Below are 21,498 nucleotides of genomic sequence, written 5' to 3' on the forward strand. Positions count from 1 at the left end.
TTCATATGTGAATTACATGTGATTTGTATGTGAATCACATGTAATTCATCTTTCATATGTGATTCGCTTGTGAATTACATGTGATTCATATGTGAATTACATGTTATTTATACGTGAATCGGATGTGATTTATATGTAAATCACAGGTAATTCATATGTGATTCACTTGTGAATTACATGTGATTTTTATCAATCAGATATGTAATGTAACTAACTGTCTAGGTTACTGTAAAGGAATTACATATGATTCAAGAACAATAATTAATCAATAAAAAAGGAACGATTTTTAATAACTTTTTTAATTCTTTTTTAAGAAATGAAATTTTTTTAGTCAACTTGAAAATTACCTGCATTTTGGCTTTGAATCATAAATAGCTAATAGTTAAAGACGTAAAGATACTTTAGACATACATATTTGGTCTGTAATTTGCAATCACAAAATAAATAAAGTGTAGCTAGTTGTACATGTTCCTTCTGGGATGGTGTAATCCAACATCATATAGTTGTTTGTGATAGTATTTCCAACTATGTGAATGTTTTCTGATAATAATTGAGTGCAATTTCAAGAGCCCATCCATCAATCACAAAAGCCACATCTTGCAACAAAATACATACATACCTTCTAATTAAATTTAAATCAAACAAAAAAAACAAGTAATTGCATCAATAATAAATGTAAGTCATTTGTTACCTTAGGTTCTTTTTTTGTTATCTTCATTGTAAGAAAAATTCTTTCCATATTTCTATAAACTTCATCTTCTGTTTTTCCATTAACTAATAAAAGTTGGCCTTTGGGTTCTGTAGATGATTGAAACATAATGAAATTTGAAAACTACAAACAAATCATAAATTCTAAAATTTATTCAAACATGGAAAACTATCATCCTACTCAAGATACGGGTAAACTCAAGAAATAACAACATAATTTTGTTCATTTGTTTACTTTATAATTGAAAAACAAATTGAAATGGTAAAATCCTAAGAAAATATCCTGGGTTATTAGAATTGAACAAAGGAATGCAAAGTTGTATACTTGTATTAAGCCAATCTACCTTAAAATTAAAGCAAAGGAACTAAATCTGGTTCAGGACTTTCATCGAGCAACTTGTGTGCACTTCAGAAAACCTGACACTTTGAATACAAATTGACTATATTTTCACCAGAAAGGTCCATGTGAAAGAGAACAACAATATTCATAAGGCAACACATGAAGGAAAAGAGCACTAGAGTTTTATATTTTCACGAAAATGTTCTTCTTAATAAGAAAACTTCTAAACTCTAAGTAATTTCAATATCGCATACTGTATTGAATCTGATAACTAATTTAGAATACGAACAAGCATATAGATTGTCAACTTGATTTTGGTAATGCAGAAAAGCAAAAGTGACATCTGATCTAAAAAACCGAAGAAATGCAGAAAAATAAAAACATATGTTTAGGCAACTTCTAGTAGATGAAAATTGAGACCGATATCGAGAGTTAGGGATAGTCTGATAGGCTAAGGTCAAGTGCTTTAGGCGTAAGTATAGCGATCGAGACCATATGCACTTTTCATATTGTTTGCACTTTGAATTCTTGATCGACAAAGGATCTTCTTCTCCGTTTAGGTCTTCAATCCACAGAGGAGGCTGAGATGAAGTCGGCGATTATGGTGTACTCCGGGGAACAAATTGATGGATGATAAAATGATTCAAAATCAAAGCATCTTCATTGTAATTTTTTCTATGAAGAACGTGAGATCAAGGAGTGTGGTGGTCGACAGAGGTAGAGGTGGTCGGTGAAGGTAGGAGGGAGGCGATCGACGACGGATGATGGAGGAGGCAGTCTTCTTTATCGTCAATGAAGAACGTTAGAGGGAGAGAGATTTGATGACGAACATAGAGAAATAGTATAAGGAAAGGGTTTGACAGGATCAGGTATAAGTTTTCTATCCCTAAAATGCCCTCCAACAAATTGAAATAAGATACCCCCGTGTTTTTTATTTCCAAGTTTTTTTACAGAAATGCCACAAATCATCTTGACCCTCTGTTATCTAACGGTCCTTGTTTGGTTTTCGGGTTCTCGGAAAAGTATAGGTTCTCAAATGATCATTCCTATATATATATATATATATATATATATATATATATATATATATATATATATATATATATATATATATATAGGCTTAGGTTATTCTATTCAAAACTAAGTATTGGGTTAGTGTGTGCATAATTGTGGGCCAATCATTTTACTTAATTTTGGAAAGTGAATAATACATATTATTAAATTAAATATAATTAAAAAATACCAACTAATTTCATTCTAAGGTATTTTAGTCAGTTAACATAAATTTAAAAAAATGAAAATTCCATATTCTAAGGAAAATAGATTCTATTAATTTTAAAAATCTGATTGTGTGGATGATAATTCTCCTAATTCGAAAATTCTGCTGACGGAATATATTTATCAATAAATTGAAAAGTAACAAATATGATTGAACCATACAAGAATTACACATTCTGACATAATATATATTTTGATTTAATGAACTTCTTGAAGAATGACAAAACCTTGGATACAAGTTAAAAAAAAATTCATTACATTCTTAGAAAAGAAAAAACATTATATACTATTCTATACGAATGTTATACTTATTAATAACAAAAAAAACGCAATATATGAATCATTCTAGCAGAATATACTATTACATATATATTTTTTCATTACATTGTGTATTATTATGGTAGAATAATCCATTCTTTTTGGAAGATTGGTGGTCATTGTTCATCTTCATCCCATACAATGTTCATCTTCAAGATTCTATTCTCACAGAATCAGAATTCAAGATTCCATTCTAGTAGAATGTTGTAAGTTTCATATGTACCATATTTTGCTTTGATATCTCTCATTTCTTACCTACAAAAATAATGGTATTCAACACGTGATCATTATAAACCTACAATATAAGATAAAATTCAAGCATAAAGAAGCAAACCAAAATAAAGTCACGCAAAACCCATTAAAGAGAAATGGATTCATGATTCCATTCCAACAGAATTAGAATTCATGATTCCATTCCAACATAATTGAATTCGTGATTCCATTCAAATGATCGAGAAAATTGAAAACCAAATGTAACGCAATCTTATAGTCTGAATTCGTGATTTTTGTCTAATGAAGTTTTGTGCTTTAATGATTCAAAAAAATACAAGAAACAGGAAAATCACCTTAGCAAGGGATATATCTTCGTCCTTGGACCGAAAAGATATTTCTTGCTTAAATCTTTCCCTTGCAACATTCTTTCTTCAAGAACAATTGAAAAGATTGGACGGAATCCCTAAAATAAACAGCAACAGACTGTTGTTTATTTCCAGAACCAGGGGGTCTACCCCTTGGTCTCTTCCCTGAAGACGGTGCCGGAGATGAGAAGTCATTGGATTGTCTCTGAAGCAGCAGGTTGTTGTTTATTCCCTCTTACACATTTCATTGAACACCTGTTAGGCATAGCCAAACATCCAATTTAAAACTTCAATTGAAGCGTAAAGGACATCTAAACAAATAACATTATAAGACTGAAAACGAAGCGAGAGCGGACACGTGCAATGCAGGTGTACTGTTTCCCTCTCAAAGTCGTCCAATCTCTCTGCGTGGGTCATTCTTTTCAAGTGGTTGTGTGTAATTTCTTCCTTGAATATACCTGTTGTTTTACTTGATTTCGTAGGACAACCTTGCGGTGGAAGGAGTAAATCCAGACTCATATGGAATCAAGATTGGAACAAATGGTCTCACTTGCGAATTTAATCAGGATTCGAAGGCTGTATCGGAATTACTTTGAATACTTATTCGCAATGGGTATTTAAAATCATCGAGTAGTCAGAACTCAATCTTGGAATTGAACTCAGTTTTCTGATCGAAAATGGCTTTGTATTTGGAATCTTGTAGCCAAGTGGTATCACAATCGATGCTTAAGAAATCGGAACATATGAAATCTGAATTCATAATATGATTGTGTACCCGTTCGCAATTGGATGTCAAAGTTGAAAGTCAAAATTGAGTCTCTGAGAATGTCTCACATGCGAACGATCGCACCACCATTTTCGGCTCGGACTACAACCGAACATCTTCCAGGGGTTGCAGTCACTTCGATCGAATCAACTCTCGCACCCATCACTTTTTCTTACATGGAAATCTCAATCGACAAAAGAAATGAGGGATGAAGACGACGACCTGCTATATATAAGAAAAGAAATTAGGTTAAAAGTGAAAGATAGCGTGATTTCAGGCACTATTTGTGGAAGCTATTTATCAAATTACTAAAATACCCCTGTTTATTTATTTAATTAATTGAATTTTTATTTAATTTTGATTGGCCCATATTTATACATACACTAACACAATAAATACTTTAAGCACTTGAACTTATCTCTCTCTCTCTCTCTCTCTCTCTCTATATATATATATATATATATATATATATATATATATATATATATATATATATATATATATATATATATATATAGGGGAAGGGTTATATGGAAAATAAAAAAACCATAAAAATACATAAAAAATGTCTATACATCACAAACTTTTTTTTTTACTTTACACATCAAAAAATCGCATTTTACTAATTTTTTTCAGCGATTTTGTGTTAAAAGGTACGATTTTGTCAAAAAAAAATTCAAAAAAAAGTTTTGTGAGCTCTAAGTATTTTTTAATGTATTTTTAGGGTTTTTTGTTTTCCATAGAACCTAAACCTATATATATATATATATATATATATATATATATATATATATATATATATATATATATATATATATATATATATATAAAAGATAACATATGCATTACGATTCGATTTTGAGACAACAAACAATGAAGTTGAGTACGAAACATTGCTAGCAGGATTAAAATTGGCAAACAAAGTTGGAGCAAAAAGTTTGAAAGTTAGGACTGATTCGATATTGGTCACGAACCAAATAAACAGGGTATACGACACCAAGAATGAAGAAATACATGGCAGTAGTCAATGAAATGATCGTATCTTTTGGCACCTTGAAAATTGAGCAAGTCAAAAGAAGTGAGAACAAACGGGTAGATGCACTCAGATAATTGGCAGCTACAACATACAACCACTTATCCAAAGAAGAGTTGGTTGAAATATTGAAAACAAGAAGTATAGACGAAACGAAGGTAGATGCCATCGCGACAGAAGACAAGGGCTAGATGACTCACTTATACGACTACCTACTACACAACTTGCTGTCGGGTGACCCGAATGAAGCACGAAAGGTACAAATAAAAGCTCCCCAACTCATCGTAAAGAACAAACACCTATACAAAACAAGATGCCTCATGTCATGGTTACGCTGCGTAACGGCGTTAAAAAGAGCAAACATCATGAAAGAAACACACAAAGGTGAAACAGGAGCACATGAAGCGGAATGGTCCCTAACTGGAAAGGTGCTACGCATGGGCCTCTATTGGCTAACCATGCATAAAGAGGTAGAAGAACTAACGGAAAGATGCATAGAATGTCAAACCTTCTTTCCAACACAACGGTTACCATCCACACCACTCACAAGTATTTTTAGCCCTTGGTCGTTCCATCAGTGGGGCATCGACATTGTAGGGTCATTCCCAGAAGCTCCAAGAAGGATCAAATTCCTAGTAGTCGTTGTGGACTGCTTTACAAAATGGATCGAGGCGGAGCTCGTCACAAATATCATAGGGAGGGCCATGATTAAGTTCATGTGGAAAACTATCTTGACATGTTTCGGAACCCCTAGAACCCTAATCAGCGACAACGGGTTACAATTCACCGAAAACATATTTTGAGGATGGTGTCTAGACAAACACATAGAGCATCATTTTACCTCAGTGTCTCACCCACATACAAATGGGCAGATATAAATATAAAACAAAACGCTAGTGTATGGGATAAAGAAGCGCTTGGGAAAAGCTAAAGGAAATTAGGTTCGGGAGATCCCTGGTGTCCTATGGTCCTATAGAACAACGCCATGCTCTAGCACAAAAGAAACGCCTTTCAGCCTTGTTTTTGGCACAACAACAGTGTTACCTATAGAACTACTCATAGGATCAATACGAACAATGGGGTTCAGACAGGAAGCATTAGATAAATATTTGCACCACAACTTGGACTTGCTTGACGAAAAATGCGAAAGAGCCCAACTAAACCAGGTTTCATACAAATCTCAAGTGGAAAGCTATTACAACAAATGAATGCAAGTGCGAGACATGAAAGTTGGAGACTTGGTGCTAAGGGCAAAAGAATTCAGTCATAGCGAGCCAAGGGCAAAGCTAGACCTAACATGGGAAGGCCCATACAGGATAAAAAACGCTCACCGCAATGGATCTTATAAATTGGAAACAATAGAGGGGTGACCCATACCAAGAACTTGGCACATCCAGCACTTAAGGAATTTTTTTGTGTAAAAAAAGATAAAGGAAGGAGAAGAGATGGGGCATAGCCAAAGAAACAGTAATGTCGTCTTTTTTTTTTCTTTTTATAATAAGTCAAGTAGTAATGAATTAAAAACCTAGGACTGATCACCCTAGGTAATTATCTTGCTCATATCATAATTCTCTTTTCCTTTTCCCATCATTATTTTGGCTTAAAGGATTGTAACCTTTGTCAAGAAAGAGTTGCATGGTTCAAATACCCAACTCGACATAATGCAAAGCAGTTCAACATTGCCTTGGCTTAAAGGATTGCAACCTTTGCCAAGAAAGAGTTGTATGGTTCAAATAACCAACTCGACATAGTGGCAATCAGTATAGACTTTCCTTGGCTCAAAGGATTGCAACATTTTCCAAAAAAGAGTTGTATGGTTCAAATACCCGATTCGATCTATTGGCAAGCAGTTTAGCCTTTCCTTGGTTAAAGGATTGCAACCTTTCTCAAGAAAGAGTTGCATGGTTCAAATACCCAACTCAACGTAGCGACAAACAATTCAGCCTTGCCTTGGATCAAAGGATTGCAACCTTTTCCAAGAAAGAGTTGCATGGTTCAAATACCCAACTTGACATAGCGGCAAGCTGTCCAGACTTGCCTTGGCTCAAAGGATTACAACCTTTGCTAAGAAAAATTTGAATGGTTCAAATACCCAACTCGACACCGCGACAAGCGATTCAGCCTTGCCTTGGCTCAAAGGATTGCAACCTTCTCTTAGAAAGAGTTGTATGGTTCAGATACCCAACTCAATGCAGCAGCAGACAATTTAACCTGCCTCGACTCAAAGGAATTGCAAATTTTGCTAAAGAAAGAAGTTATATGAATCAAACACAATAAGCACGCAAAAGAGTGAGCAAACAAAATACATAGCAAGAAAAAATAGAAATTAATTGTTCTAGTATACACCAAAACCTAGCAAACCTAAGCCACATAGGGCTAACAAAAAAAGCAAATATCCAATAACACCCATTTCAGGGCAGCACTAAGTCTCAAAAGCAAGAAAGGTCATTCATTTACCAGCTCCTCCATTCAAACTTGTGATCTTGGCATTGTTGCTAGGACTTACTCCTCTATGATCATCATACACACATAACTGGCGAAGTCCGTCAATATTAAGTGTGCCCAACTTCATCATGGAAGCATAGTTACAAGAAATAAACATGTCAATCACATCAACCATCTCCCATGAGTGGCTAGAGGTGGAACTGGCAGCACTAGGATCAAACATTCCAACGACCACCACTTTACGCAACGCTTCTCTGCCAGACTCCTCACCAGCAACGAAGCACATGTTCTTGATGCGTCCCATACCCTGCAAAAAATCTGGAAGTTCAATAATTTAATCAACAATTCTCACCATTCCAACCTTGACCAACCAAACTAAATCACTCCCAAGGCGAGACAACTCTACCTCACGATCAAGTAGCAACTTCTCCTTATCCAACAGATCTCTCTCCAGACTCTCCACACGAATGTTCAAGTCCTCATTCTGCTGGAGGGTACCATCAAGCTTTAAATCCACTTGAGCACAATGTTCCACAAGGGACATTTTCTCGCCATCCAGCAACTCCAATTGTTGGCGAGAAGACTCCACTGAGGATTCCAGAGAAGCGACGTGCTGGTGGAGACCCCTCTCATTTGCACAAAGCTTGACAACCACACTTTTGAGATGAGGAATACGGTGAGCCCCTACAGTAAGGAAGAAGGTGCTTTGAGTGAAAGCAAATTCCATAAAGTTAATTGTTTGGTCGTCGGTAAAAGATTCCATCTCGGAGATGGTCCCCTTAGGGAAGATGTGGCGCGAAAACTCAACAACGACCTCTTATTGGGAGAGGCGAGACTCATCGGTGAGATTTCATTTAGGAATGAAGAGATTGTTGGAAGGAAGATTCTTGCATTGAAAATTAGTAGTAAGGTCATCATAGTCAGATGTCTTTGAAACAACAAGAGACTTACTTCTATGGACTGGTGTTGGCTCTGCTGGGCCAGTCCCAATGGAACCTTTGTTTATGATGGGTTGGTTAGGCGTCCCTGGTATCCCTTTGGATTAGTACGTATCATCATCAAGGATATTTATTTCCTTTTCACTAGAGGGCATCATAGTTGCAATAAAGTTGGTGGCAAGCTTGCATCGGCTACATCGGTCGGCAACAGTTCTCCCTTTGGCCACATCAGAAAGAGTTGCAAGGATCATAAGTCCTCTTTTCCTAGTCACGTAGGATGTCTCACCTGCCAAAATTCCTTCTTTGTTATCCTACACACTCTCCGAACGCTCAGAAAGGACGAGAGTAGGAAGCAGGACAAAAGGGCACAACATACGGGTTGCCAGGCGAAGGCATCTTGCCAGTAGGGGTTGAGTGCGAAGGCACCGAGACAACATGAGTATTGAACCCTTGAGCATATTTCCGACTTGGATGAGGAATGCTGTCTTGAAGAGCTACTGGCCTAAACTACAAATCCCTTTGGAACTTCCACCCAAGCAGATCAGGGAAAGACAACACATGTTTCTCCCTGAAAGACAATCATTCCCAGTTTTATGTTCCTTTTCAAAAAGAAGAAGAAGAAGAAGAAGAAGAAGAAGAAGAAGAAGAAGATAGGGACGGAGGAAGAGAATAGGAACGGAAATGAAAATGGAAAGTTAAAAACAAAAAATCTTACCTCCATTAACAACGAAAATTCAGATTGCTCTTGACGCCGCCGCCACACGGTGCTCATCCCCGCACCGACACTAATGCATTCAGGAAACTCCTTGGGAACAACGATGAAGCTCTACATAAGGTGAACAGTTTCTTGGTCCCGACTAAGTAGTTTGGGGGCGCTATTAGAAGTCACTTCAGTTCGAATGTAGGGACCTCCAACACGAGAATTGTTCACTCATAACCAATGATTTTTCCAGTTCTTCGGGCTGATCTTCTCGTCAGGAACAAGGACGTGAGCATTTTTCCAGGTGTAGAAAGTAAATATGTCACCGACAATAAAAAAGCGGAAGAAGTTCTTGAACACTGGGAGGCTTGGAAGAAAGTCTTGAGATCGACACATCATCTCGAAAGCAACGACCTTGTTTAAAGCATTAGGAGTAAGGTCATAAATATTGATCCCGTTCTTACGAAGCACCTCGTCGAGAAAATAAGTGATCGGAAGTCGATAGCCAGCATCAAAGGTCCTGACATAGACACCGACCTTTCCTGGAGGAGGTTCCAAAAAGGAGGCTTCGTCCAAAGGAATAAGTATTTCGTCCTCCAGCAGAAAGTTGTATTTCTCCCGAAGAATCTCAACATACTCAAAGGTCGGGATAACACCATGGGAAGAAATCATGCTAACAGGGAGAGTCATCATCTTTGAAAGGTAAAGAACGAAGAAAGAAGAAGAAAACTGAGTAGGAAAGAAGAAAGTGTATAAAGAGGAAGGCGGGTATTTATGGATAGAGATCATGGCAAATCAAACGCCTAGAAAAAGCAGGACAGTATTCATAGGCAATAACTGCTCGACGAGTAAGAAATCAACACGTACGTCTATGAGTCTAGCACATGATGACTCGCTATGCCACCTCATCACTACTACTAGACTAGGGGGCTTGGTGACGTACCCCATAATGGTCCGTCGTATTGCGATTAAACACAATGACATCCAGTCGTGGTGAAGCGACCATTATCTTGAATGCCTCAAAGGAGAAATAACTAGACGACATTAACCGACTAGACCGGGACCCAGTAGAAACCAACATCGAGGCTAAATCTTGATGAGACATGCGAGAGCGTTGGCTACCCCCGACAGCCAGCGACATACAGAAGAAGAATCCTTAATCTCCACACAAGATCGTGAGGTAGCGTACGGAAGCAGGGGTCAATATGGTCGTGCACACGCCACTACCATTGATTCCATCTTCACCAATCATATGAGAGGTCAGGGGTTCAAGTCTCGGTGGAGACATGGGTGGTTATTTAGGACTAGATTATTTAGCTTGTCGTTTCAAAAAAAAAAAAGAACAACGGACTATTCAGATAGGGACATGTTGACCAATGGTAGCCCAGTATGCCAAAAACCGTTGCTATGGCCCCCCTTCGACCAAAAAGCGCTAACTATATAAGAAACGTTGAGGATCGCTAGAGGAGATATGTTCTTTCTAGACTCTATCACTAAGATACCACCAAAAAGCTTTAATAAATATGTTGGCTAGAGCATTCGAGTGTCCTCCCGGAGAACATCTAATGTATTTTTCGATTGTGACTACAGGTTCCATTTGGGAGATTGCTTAGCCAGCCGGTATCACGCCTGTGGAATGACATCACAACATATATATATATATATATATATATATATATATATATATATATATATATATATATATATATATGAACCTAGCTCCCTATATGGGCTAGGTTATAATGTGGATATACAACTATTAAGCGGACGTGTGGACAATGCTATTCTATGAGAATTACTAAGAGAATAAGTTGTTTAGTAATGTGAATCTGTTAAACCTCACACTTATTATTAATTTCATGCATTCTTACTAATTCTTATTCATTTTTGTTCTCACACATCGTTTTTCCATCATTTTCATTCTTACAGAATACGACTCAATAAACATTCTGACAGAATGAGAATAATAAAAAAAAATCTGTAATAACCTTATAGACGATTTAATTAGTGAGAATGTGTGATAATGAAAATAGTTATGTAAGATTGAATGTATTCATATTATTAAACAACATATTTTCTTTGTCATTCTCACAGAATAAAATGGTCCACACTTCCCCGCACAATAGATGTCAATTCATATTTGACCTAACTCCATATATATATATATATATATATATATATATATATATATATATATATATATATAGAGAGAGAGAGAGAGAGAGAGAGAGAGAGAGAGTTAGGTTCAAATGTTTCTATTATCTATTGTGTGGATGCATGATTGATTCTGGACCAATCATTTTAATTATTTTAAGAAAATAATTAATACATATTAAATGCTGGAGATTTAATTAATATTCATTATATTTTCAGCATGTAATATGCATTAATTGCTTTATTAAAATAACTAAAATGATTGAATCTTATATCCACACAATAGGTAGTTAGAACATAATAACCTAACATTATATATATATATATATATATATATATATATATATATATATATATATATATATATATATATATATATATATATAAAAGAGCTGGAACCATAAAAATACTATAAATATAATTACAAATATAGTTTTGGCATATTTGAATCCACTTGTTGTGGTGGTTAGTTACAACTCGTTTGTATTTATATTATTATTATTATCATTGAATATTTATATAGAAATATTTAGAGAATCATAAAGGTCAAGTTTTGCACATGTTATTTGTAAATAAACAAATAACATTGTCTTACTGTCTTTAGAAACGAAAGGTTAAGACGGCTAACATAAAGTTATATTAGGTTTTTGTTTGAACGGAAGAAATGGAGTATATAGAAACCAAAATTAGAAAAGTGCGTACGGAAATTAAAAAAATACACGAATTATGGGAAGGAGATGGTTTTTTTAATTCATTTCGTCAACCTTTTTATTGATGTGATCGTTGTTTTCTTAATGAAGAGAACGATTTCTTGCCTTACAAATGAATTAAAACAATAATCGGACTGTCATGTGTGATAATTTTGATTTCAAAATCATACATACTTATAAAGCTAACATTTTTTTTTTTTAAATCTCATGCATTTGAAACCCCCATTCTTTTTTCCTTTCATCATATTCATTTGAAACTTCCATGACTTTTCAATTTCTTTATAATAATAATTATAAATTGATAATTAGGTTAAATAAATATCAAATCTAAAGTGTATTCATATATAAATTAAATTACAATATTAAAATAATATCTTTAATTCTACTTATAAAATTATGATTTTTAACTTTTAACATATTATACTTAATTTATTAGTTTTAATATATTGTTGGATGTAAACCATTATCATTTTAAAGGTATAATTTTTGAACAATTTGTATAAAATACTTAAATTATTAATTAAAATATAACATTATAGGCTCAACTTAAATATAAATTTTATTTAACTTAAACAACCCAAAGATTATTTTATAAATAGTTAAAAGTGATAAATTATAGTGTCTTTCTAATAATGATTGTAAGTTGGTTAATAAGGTTAAATAAATATCAAACCTAAAGTGTAATAAAAAATAGACTAAATTTCAATTTTAAAATAATATATTTACTTCTATTTATAAAGTAATGTCTTTAAATTTTAACATATTATACTTAATTTATTAGATTTAAAATGTTGTTGCGTGTAAACCATTATCCGTTTAAAACTATAATTTTTGAACAGTTTGGACAAAATACTTAAATTGTTAATTTAAATATAACATTACAGTGTCATCTTAAATATAAATTTTAGTTCCACTAAAAAAACCAAGTAATATTTTGTAAATAGTTAAAAGTGATAAATTATAGTGATAAATGCAAAAACTAAATTGTTATATCAGTTTAACTAAAATATTTCCTAAATATATTTATATAATCGTTAAAAAATTTCAAATAAGTAGCTTAAAATAACTTATAATAACAATAGTTAAAAATAACTCTATATAAATGATTATATTGTTACCTTTAAAATAAAAAAATAATGTTTGATGTTTTAAATAATTATAATGATAGAAATTAAAACATTAAGCAAATAAAGTTTAAAAAATTAGTTAAAAGTAACAACTATAAATAATATTAGACCATATATAATATTTAATTTTATTGATGTGTAACTCGCGAGTAGAAGTCATTCAAACAATTGAGATTATGACGTTATAATAGATTTATATATTATCATATAATTTAAAATAATCAATATATTATATCAAATTAATATACGAATTATTATATCAAATTTAACAACAACGCAGTGTTATATTTGAAAAAATATATATTTGTAAAGACTTCAACTATATAGGTGTTTCTGCGCATTACAATGTCAACTCAAATATAAATTTCAGTTACATTTAAAAAAACAAAAGAGTATTTTGTAAATAGTTAAAAGTGATAAATTGTAGTGATAAAAGCAAAAACTAAATTTTAATCTCAATTTAACTAAAATATTGCTTAAATATATTTTTATAATCGTTTAAATTTTCCAAATAAGTAGCTTAAAATAACTTACAATAACAATAGTTAAAAACAACTCTATATAAATGATTATATTGTTAGCTTTAAAATTAAAAAAAAACAATGTTTGATGTTTTAAATAATTATAATGATAAAAATTAAAACATTAAGCAAATAAATTTAAAAAAATTAATTAACAATAAAAGCAACTATAAATAACATCAAATCATATATTATATTTAATTTTATTCATATGTAACTCGCGGGTAGAAGTCATTCGAACGATTAAGATTATGAAGGTATGATATATGTATATATTATCATATAATTCAAAATAATCAATATATTATATCAATTTGGTATATACAAATTATTATATCAAATTTAACAACGACGTTATTGTTATATTTAAAAAAAATCATATATTTGTAAAGACTTCAACTATATAGGTGTTTCTGCACAACGCGCGGGCATTCGCCTAGTTAGAAATGATATTTGGCTGTAACTAAAAGATATTTCATGGTTGTTTGATGCGGATTCATAGGTCTATAAGTAACTAAGTAAGAAAGAATTAATATATTGAAATGTAAAAAAAAATCATTTTTTTTAGTACACAAAATATCATTAAAGTACATTTTTTATACATAAAATACCAACGAAATACACATTGTTCAAATAAAACCTTGTGGGTAATTAGTTACCGCATGTAACGAAAAAATCTCTTAAAAAGGTAACAAAGTTACAAAAATGTTCAAAAAATACCATTATTTTTTTAGTATACAAAATATCATTGAAATTTCCAAAATATTCAAAAAAAAAAAAACCATTGTTTTTTCAGAGTAGCTTTTGTTAAGTTCGTTGTTTCCAAATTATATAGAACACAGTCATCGGAGATTAGTCACCATTGTACCAGTTCAACACCAGTTGTGTACTCTCTTTCATTCCATCATTCGATCAGTTTGTATCTAAATCCATATTTAGGAATTCTCATGACATAATGTCACACTCGTTTCTCCTTTGTGTCTCTTTTGTGCCGCAACACTAATAAATGGCTAAACTTGATGTATAACATATGCATCTATATAACGTATATATGTTTTAGGTTTGAGGCATATAATGTGATCGGGAAGCAAGAATGTTTAACTAATGTTACTACCCACTTACTTCTTTTGTTACCACAAGAACGATCGAGTGAAGGAATGAAAGAGATTTACTCAATTGTTGTGAATTGATCTGACGGTTCATGATATCCGGTGATTGTGTTCTCATAATTCGACAACAACACAGTTAACAAAAAGTGTGGTATTTTTTAAACATTTTGGAAACTTCATTAGACTTTTAAATCATTTTTCCGTTTACCTGAAGTACCTGGTTACCATAATGTTTTAGTTGAACACATGTGTACTTCGTTGGTATTCTGTGTACAAATAGTAACATTAATGGTATTTTGTGTACTAAAAAACGACATTGATATTTTTTGAACATTTGGAAACCGGGTAACCTACAATAGCCGGTAAAATGGTATTTTGTGTACTAAAAAAACAATGGTCTTTTTGTATATTTTTTAAACTTCGTTACATTTTTAAGTCATTTTCCCTATTAAAAACTTCATAATTAAGTCAATAAAGACTTACAAAATCTTTTTCTCTCTAAATGTAATAAATAAATAAATAAAAATAAAAATAAAAAATGAAACCGGTATACCAAACTAATAAACTGAAAGAAATAAAAAAAACCTTCAAATAAACAATCTTAAACAATCCGATTATTACATATCCAATTTTGTAAGAATTTACCTAATTAAAATCCTCTCAAAGTATCTCAGATATATTTAATATGTAAGAAGTAGGGGCGGTTTGGTGCGGTTTAGAGCCAAAACCGCAAACCGCACTGCATATGCGGTTTGAGTTATTTAGAAACCACCAACTGCACGACGGACCTTCTAAACCGCATTATGCGGTGCGGTTTATGCGGTTTGAATAATTATTTACATTAAATTTAATGACTATAATATCATTGTCGTCACTAACGGCTCACTAAGTGGTAATTAAAAATTTTCGTGGTCATAGAAATATGGTCTTTTTGGCCACCGCATGAATTTTTGGATTAATTAAATTTAAAGAAATATTGATTACATTTCAAAAACTTAATATAATGCCATTAATTTAGGATGAATTGAATTAATAAACGTTATCACTATCAAAATATTTGTGTGTGTGTGTGTGTGTGTGTGTATATATATATATGTATATATATATAATCATTAACTGATTTAATCAACGCGGTGCGGTTTGAATCGTAATTTTGTAATCATAAACCGCAAACCGCACCGCATAATGCGGGTTAACAAAAATACAAACCGCAAACCGCACCACAAGTGTTTTAAACTGCGTTATGCGGTGCGGGCGGTTTATGCGGTTTGTGCGGTTTATTGTACACCCCTAGAAGAAGACAGACAAATAGATTGGTATGAATTTAATAAAAATGCATTTTTTTTTTCAAGTTATATAAACCTTTTTATTCATATTTTCATCATTTATAATATAAAAAGCAATAGGGAACAATAACTACACATTGTTTTCCAATTGTAGATCCTCTCCATTTTCGGATCGATAAGCAACGAGAGAATTGTCCTGAAATACAGGTGTAAATACAAAGATCGTAATAGCTTGTAAAGAAAACACGTTAAAATGGTAAAGTAGAACTAAGAGAAATCTAAAAATCTTTATGTTTATGTTTGGGCCTTGTCTATTTAGTTCTTATCAAATTTTTTTTGTCGACTAAGTTCCAAAAACCATAAATTGTATTCATTTTGACCTTTTTACATAATCCAACTTTTAAAAATTATATTTCTAGCTTAGATTTTAAATTTTATTACAAATTACGTTAAAAAATTACACGTTCGGCCTATATTTTAAATTTTATTACGAATTTGGTCCACAATTTATATTTTTACTATAGATTTCAAATTTTTTTTACACATTTATCCTACATTTAGTTTTTTTTACATCTTTTTTTTTTAAATTTTGTTTTGAATACGATATTTTTCCTTTATAAAATCATATTTACACAAAAAGCATATTTTCACATAAAAAACTTCTTTTTTCTTTATAATTTAAAAAAAAACATTTTTGTATATATGTATTTATAAAATTAAGTATTTATTAAGTGCATGTGTGTGTGTGTGTATATATATATATATATATATATATATATATATATATATATATATATATATATATATATATATATATATATATATATATATATATATATATATATATAGTCAAGATCAAATAAGAAGTAAAATTTTGGTAGAAAGGTAAACAGTTTTTTTTCTACATATTTTTTTAGCGAAGATACAAAATGAATCATTAGATGATTCAAAGGTAAGATGATTCACAAGAAAAAATTCCCAAAAAAAACAGCTTCATGATTCAATTTTAAGTAAATTAAGAAAAAATTATCTTTTATTACAATTTTAGTGAATAACAACGAAATGTTGTGTAAATGATTCATCGGTGTGTTTTTTTTAGATATTTTTGGTGAATCATATTATTTTTGATTCATCTAGTGATTCATTTCTTTTGTTCGTTAGAAAAGTATGTAGAAAAAAAAACTTCTTACCTTCCTACCAAAAAAAAATTCTTACCGGATATATATATATATATATATATATATATATATATATATATATATATATATATATATATATATATATATATATATATATATAGGGAAAAGTGAATATATCATTAAGGGTATATAAGATTAGGAACCCAATATTTAAAACTACGTAGTTTTAATCAGTGGTTTATTTTTTGAAAAAAAAAAATTACCTAAAACAAAATTATTACGTTTCCTTATTCACATTGAGTGACAACATCGAACACAATGTATCCTTGATTTTCGAATGATTCATGGAAATCAAAATTCAATATAAATCGGCACAATTTATGAATAACGTCAACCGATCGTCTTCTGCAACAAATTTATTTTTTGTGACGCTATTCATCGGTCGAAACACATACACAAAATTGATTGAACTGGAGTTTTTGTTTATTTTATGCTCGTATTATTAATTTAGTGAATCCAAAACACAAACAGAAAACTTAAATCCTAGTGGGTGTGGATGTAGTCATTTAATCACTTTTTCAAGATTGAATTTGGATTTTCGTTGTTTATGCGAATATTACTAATTCCATCAATCCAACACATATACATTAGCATGAAACCTTACGCGTAGCTATAGAAAGAAAATATATGAACATGAATTAGAAGCCACAGTAATTGATAGTGGATTGAATAACATCGTTAGGTTTGGATGAAGGTATAAAAGAAAACGAACCGATACACTTTACATATTGTTTTTGGGATATTGTTTTGGTTAAAAATTAAACCACAAATTAAAACTATGTAGTTTTAAGTATTAGGTTCCTAATCTTATATACCTTTAAGGGTATATTCACTTTTCCCATATATATATATATATATATATATATATATATATATATATATATATATATATATATATATATATATATATATATATATATATATATATATATATATATATATATATATATTGAAACATCCCAAAAATACAGTCTAAAACTTTCATTTTAAATCTGTAAGACCCAAAAATTTCAAACAATTTAAACTTTTGAAACATGTCAAGTTCATCAAAAGATTACAACTTTGTTTTCAAAATATTATTTATCAAAGTATTCCCCGGAAACATAAACATAATATGAGGAGCTGTACGATCATGCCTTCGCCTTGCCACGATCCCCTGATGTACCCGAAACAATAAACTGAAACTGTAAGCCCGCAAACTTAGTGAGTTACCCCCAAAATACCGACACACATACAGTCCACATAACCATGTCAGAAATATCATATCACAACCAACTGAACATAACATCACATAACGGATCCACAGCCCTACAGATTGTAATACCCACGAGCCCACAGTACAAGTCTCCCTCGGCCCGTAACTGGAATGCTCCAGAGCCCACAGTACGAGTCTCCCTTAGCCTGTAACTGGAATGCTCCTAGGGTTTGTTGTCTACCGCACAAAGTAGTACAACCTCAACCCATCCCATATGACAAGCACATAAATCATAAGAATCGAGCATGCAATAACCATATAACATCATAGGTAGTCCTACAGACCCACGTAACAGGCATAACCACTAGCATGCAACACTAAGTCATACTCATCATCTAACACGGATCAAGATAACATATCAAATGGGCCGGCCTTGGTGCCTTAGACCCCTTAGTATAGTGAGGATAACTCACCTTGCAACTGTCGTATGAACTAGAAAGCTCAACTCCCGGATCACCAACACGAACTTCACCACCTATAATTACCATAAAACACTTTTTCATAAATCTCCAAATTACTAGAATACCCTTAGAAGTCAGCTGGTCAACCCTTGCTCCAAGTCAAGGTCCACAATCAAAGTCAACAGTCCATGTTGACTCGACTCGTCGAGTCCTTCCTGAACTCGAGAAGTCGGGAAATCCTTGATTGGCTCGTCGAATTCCCCTTTAACTCGCCGAGTTCACACGTGTCCAAGAATTTGGGAGAAACCCTAGCCGACTTGCCGAATTCAAGGCAACCTTGTCGAGTTGTTCATCAACTCATCGAGTCCATGACCATCTTCAAAGGTCTCGCCGAGTTGTTTATCCAATTCATTGAGTCCTTGCAGACCTTTATCCATGCAGACGCTTTTTAAGCCATGGCAAGGTTCCAGATTACAGAGCGAAGCTTCTAAGGCATGTTTATCACGTAAAGTTGCAAACTTTACGCACATGTAAGGCTCTAAAGGCCCTAAATGACTAATCTAAGCTTCCAATGGAGCTTTACACCTTCGGAGAGTCTCATCCTTGCACAAGCTGGAAACTTTATGGACTAAGAAGCCCAAGGGAGCTCAGTCCTGAAGTTACAACTTCAGATCTTAGCTTGCACACAAGAATAGCTTCCAATTATACCATGAAAACCCTAAGATTTGTCCAAAGAGGGAATCTAGAATGAAATGAGGTCAGGGTAACGATTTATACCTTCCGGAAGATGCCCAAACAGGTAGATTTCAGATCCCACAACTCCTTGCTTCTGAATACTTGCTCTCCAAGCTCCTTTCTCCACAAAATCCTCTTCCAAGCTCAAAAGTGCACAAATGGAACACACACACTCGATTAGGGTTTGAGAAGGACAAGAAGCAGTAAAGGGGAGGCTGGGGGAGGCCAATGACTCTTTAAATAGGGTGCAAAACCCCAAGATCTAGGATTTCATCTGCCAGCTCCTACTCGTCGAGTCCCTTCCTGGACTCAACGAGTAGGTCATTAAAATATGTGGACCAACCCGCTGCTACTCGATGAGTAGGGCAATCAACTCATCAAGTAGCCCCTTGAAATCGAGAAACTCACACATTAAATCAATACCTGAGAAACGAGGTGTTACAATTTTCCCCCACTTGAACTAGACTTCGTCCTCGAAGTCTGCTGCAGCCAATAACTCCGGGTAATGCTCCCGCATTTCAGCCTCTGTCTCCCACGTCCACTCGGACCCCCTCCGATGCTCCCACCGTACCTTCACCAAGGGTATCTCCTTATTTCTCAGAATCTTCATCTTTTTCTCGAGTATGGCCACAGGCCTCTCTACGTAATTCAGGCGTTCATCCACCTGAATATCATCCAGCAGCACCACCTCCTCGTGATCCGTAATGCACTTTCGTAGCTGCGAAACGTGGAAAGTGCTGTGTATCCGACTAAGCTCCTCCGGCAGCTCTAGCTAGTAAGTTACCTTGCCAACCCTGGCAATGATCCTGAACGACCCAATATAATAGGGACCCAATTTTCCCCTCTTCCTGAAGCGGATCACACCCTTCCAGGGCGAGACCTTCAGGAGTACCATGTCACCGACCTGAAACTCTAACTCAGAGCGGCGCCGGTCGGCGTAACTCTTCTGCCGACTCTGAGCAGTCTGCGGTCACTGCCTGATCTGCTGAATCTTCTCGATAGTATGCAACCACCTCCGTCCGACCCATTACCCTGTGACCAACCTCACCCCAACAAACCAGGGTGCGACACCTCTGCCCGTACAACAACTAGAATGGCGGGGTGCCAAGGCTAGAATGATAGCTATTGTTGTAGGCGAACTCCGCAAGCGGTAGGTGAGAATCCCAACTCCCACCAAAATCAATGACGCAGGCCCTCAACATGTCCTCGAGGGTATCAATAGTCCGCTCGCTCTGGCCGTCTGTCTGCGGGTGGAATATATGTGCTGAAGTGCAACCGCGTGCCTAGCTCCTCATGAAACTTTTTCCAGAAGTGGGAGGTAAACTTGACATGCCGATCAGAGACAATGGGAACTGGAACCCCATGGCGAGACATGATCTCGCGAACGTACACTTTGGCTAATTTCTTGGCCGATGAGCTCTCCCGTGTAGCCAAGAAATGGACCACTCTTGGTCAATCGATCTACGATGACCCATATAGCATCAAACCCCTTCGCCGTCCTCGACAATTTGGTAATAAAATCCATTGTGATTTGTTCCCATTTCCACATGGGAATCTCTAGAGGCTGCAGCTTCCCATGCGGCCTCTGATGCTCGACCTTGACCATCCTACAAGTCAAGCACCTCTCAACATACCAAGCGATCTCTCGCTTCATGCACGGCCACCAATAGCTCAAAATCAAATCCCGATACATATTGGTGGCCCTCGGGTGAATAGAGAAATGAGACTTATGAGCCTCCTCCATAATCGTCTGCCTGACCCCACCAGGCATCAAAACCCAAACCCGACCGCATCGTGTCAATAGTCCCCGACTATCCTGCTCAATCCGGGTATTCTCACCCTTGATCCTTTCCAGCTTCCAGTTCACCAGTCGCATGCCCCCAACCTGGGCATCTCT

Source organism: Lactuca sativa, chromosome 5, assembly GCF_002870075.4.
Source record: "Lactuca sativa cultivar Salinas chromosome 5, Lsat_Salinas_v11, whole genome shotgun sequence".
In the NCBI taxonomy this organism is placed as follows: Eukaryota; Viridiplantae; Streptophyta; class Magnoliopsida; order Asterales; family Asteraceae; genus Lactuca; species Lactuca sativa.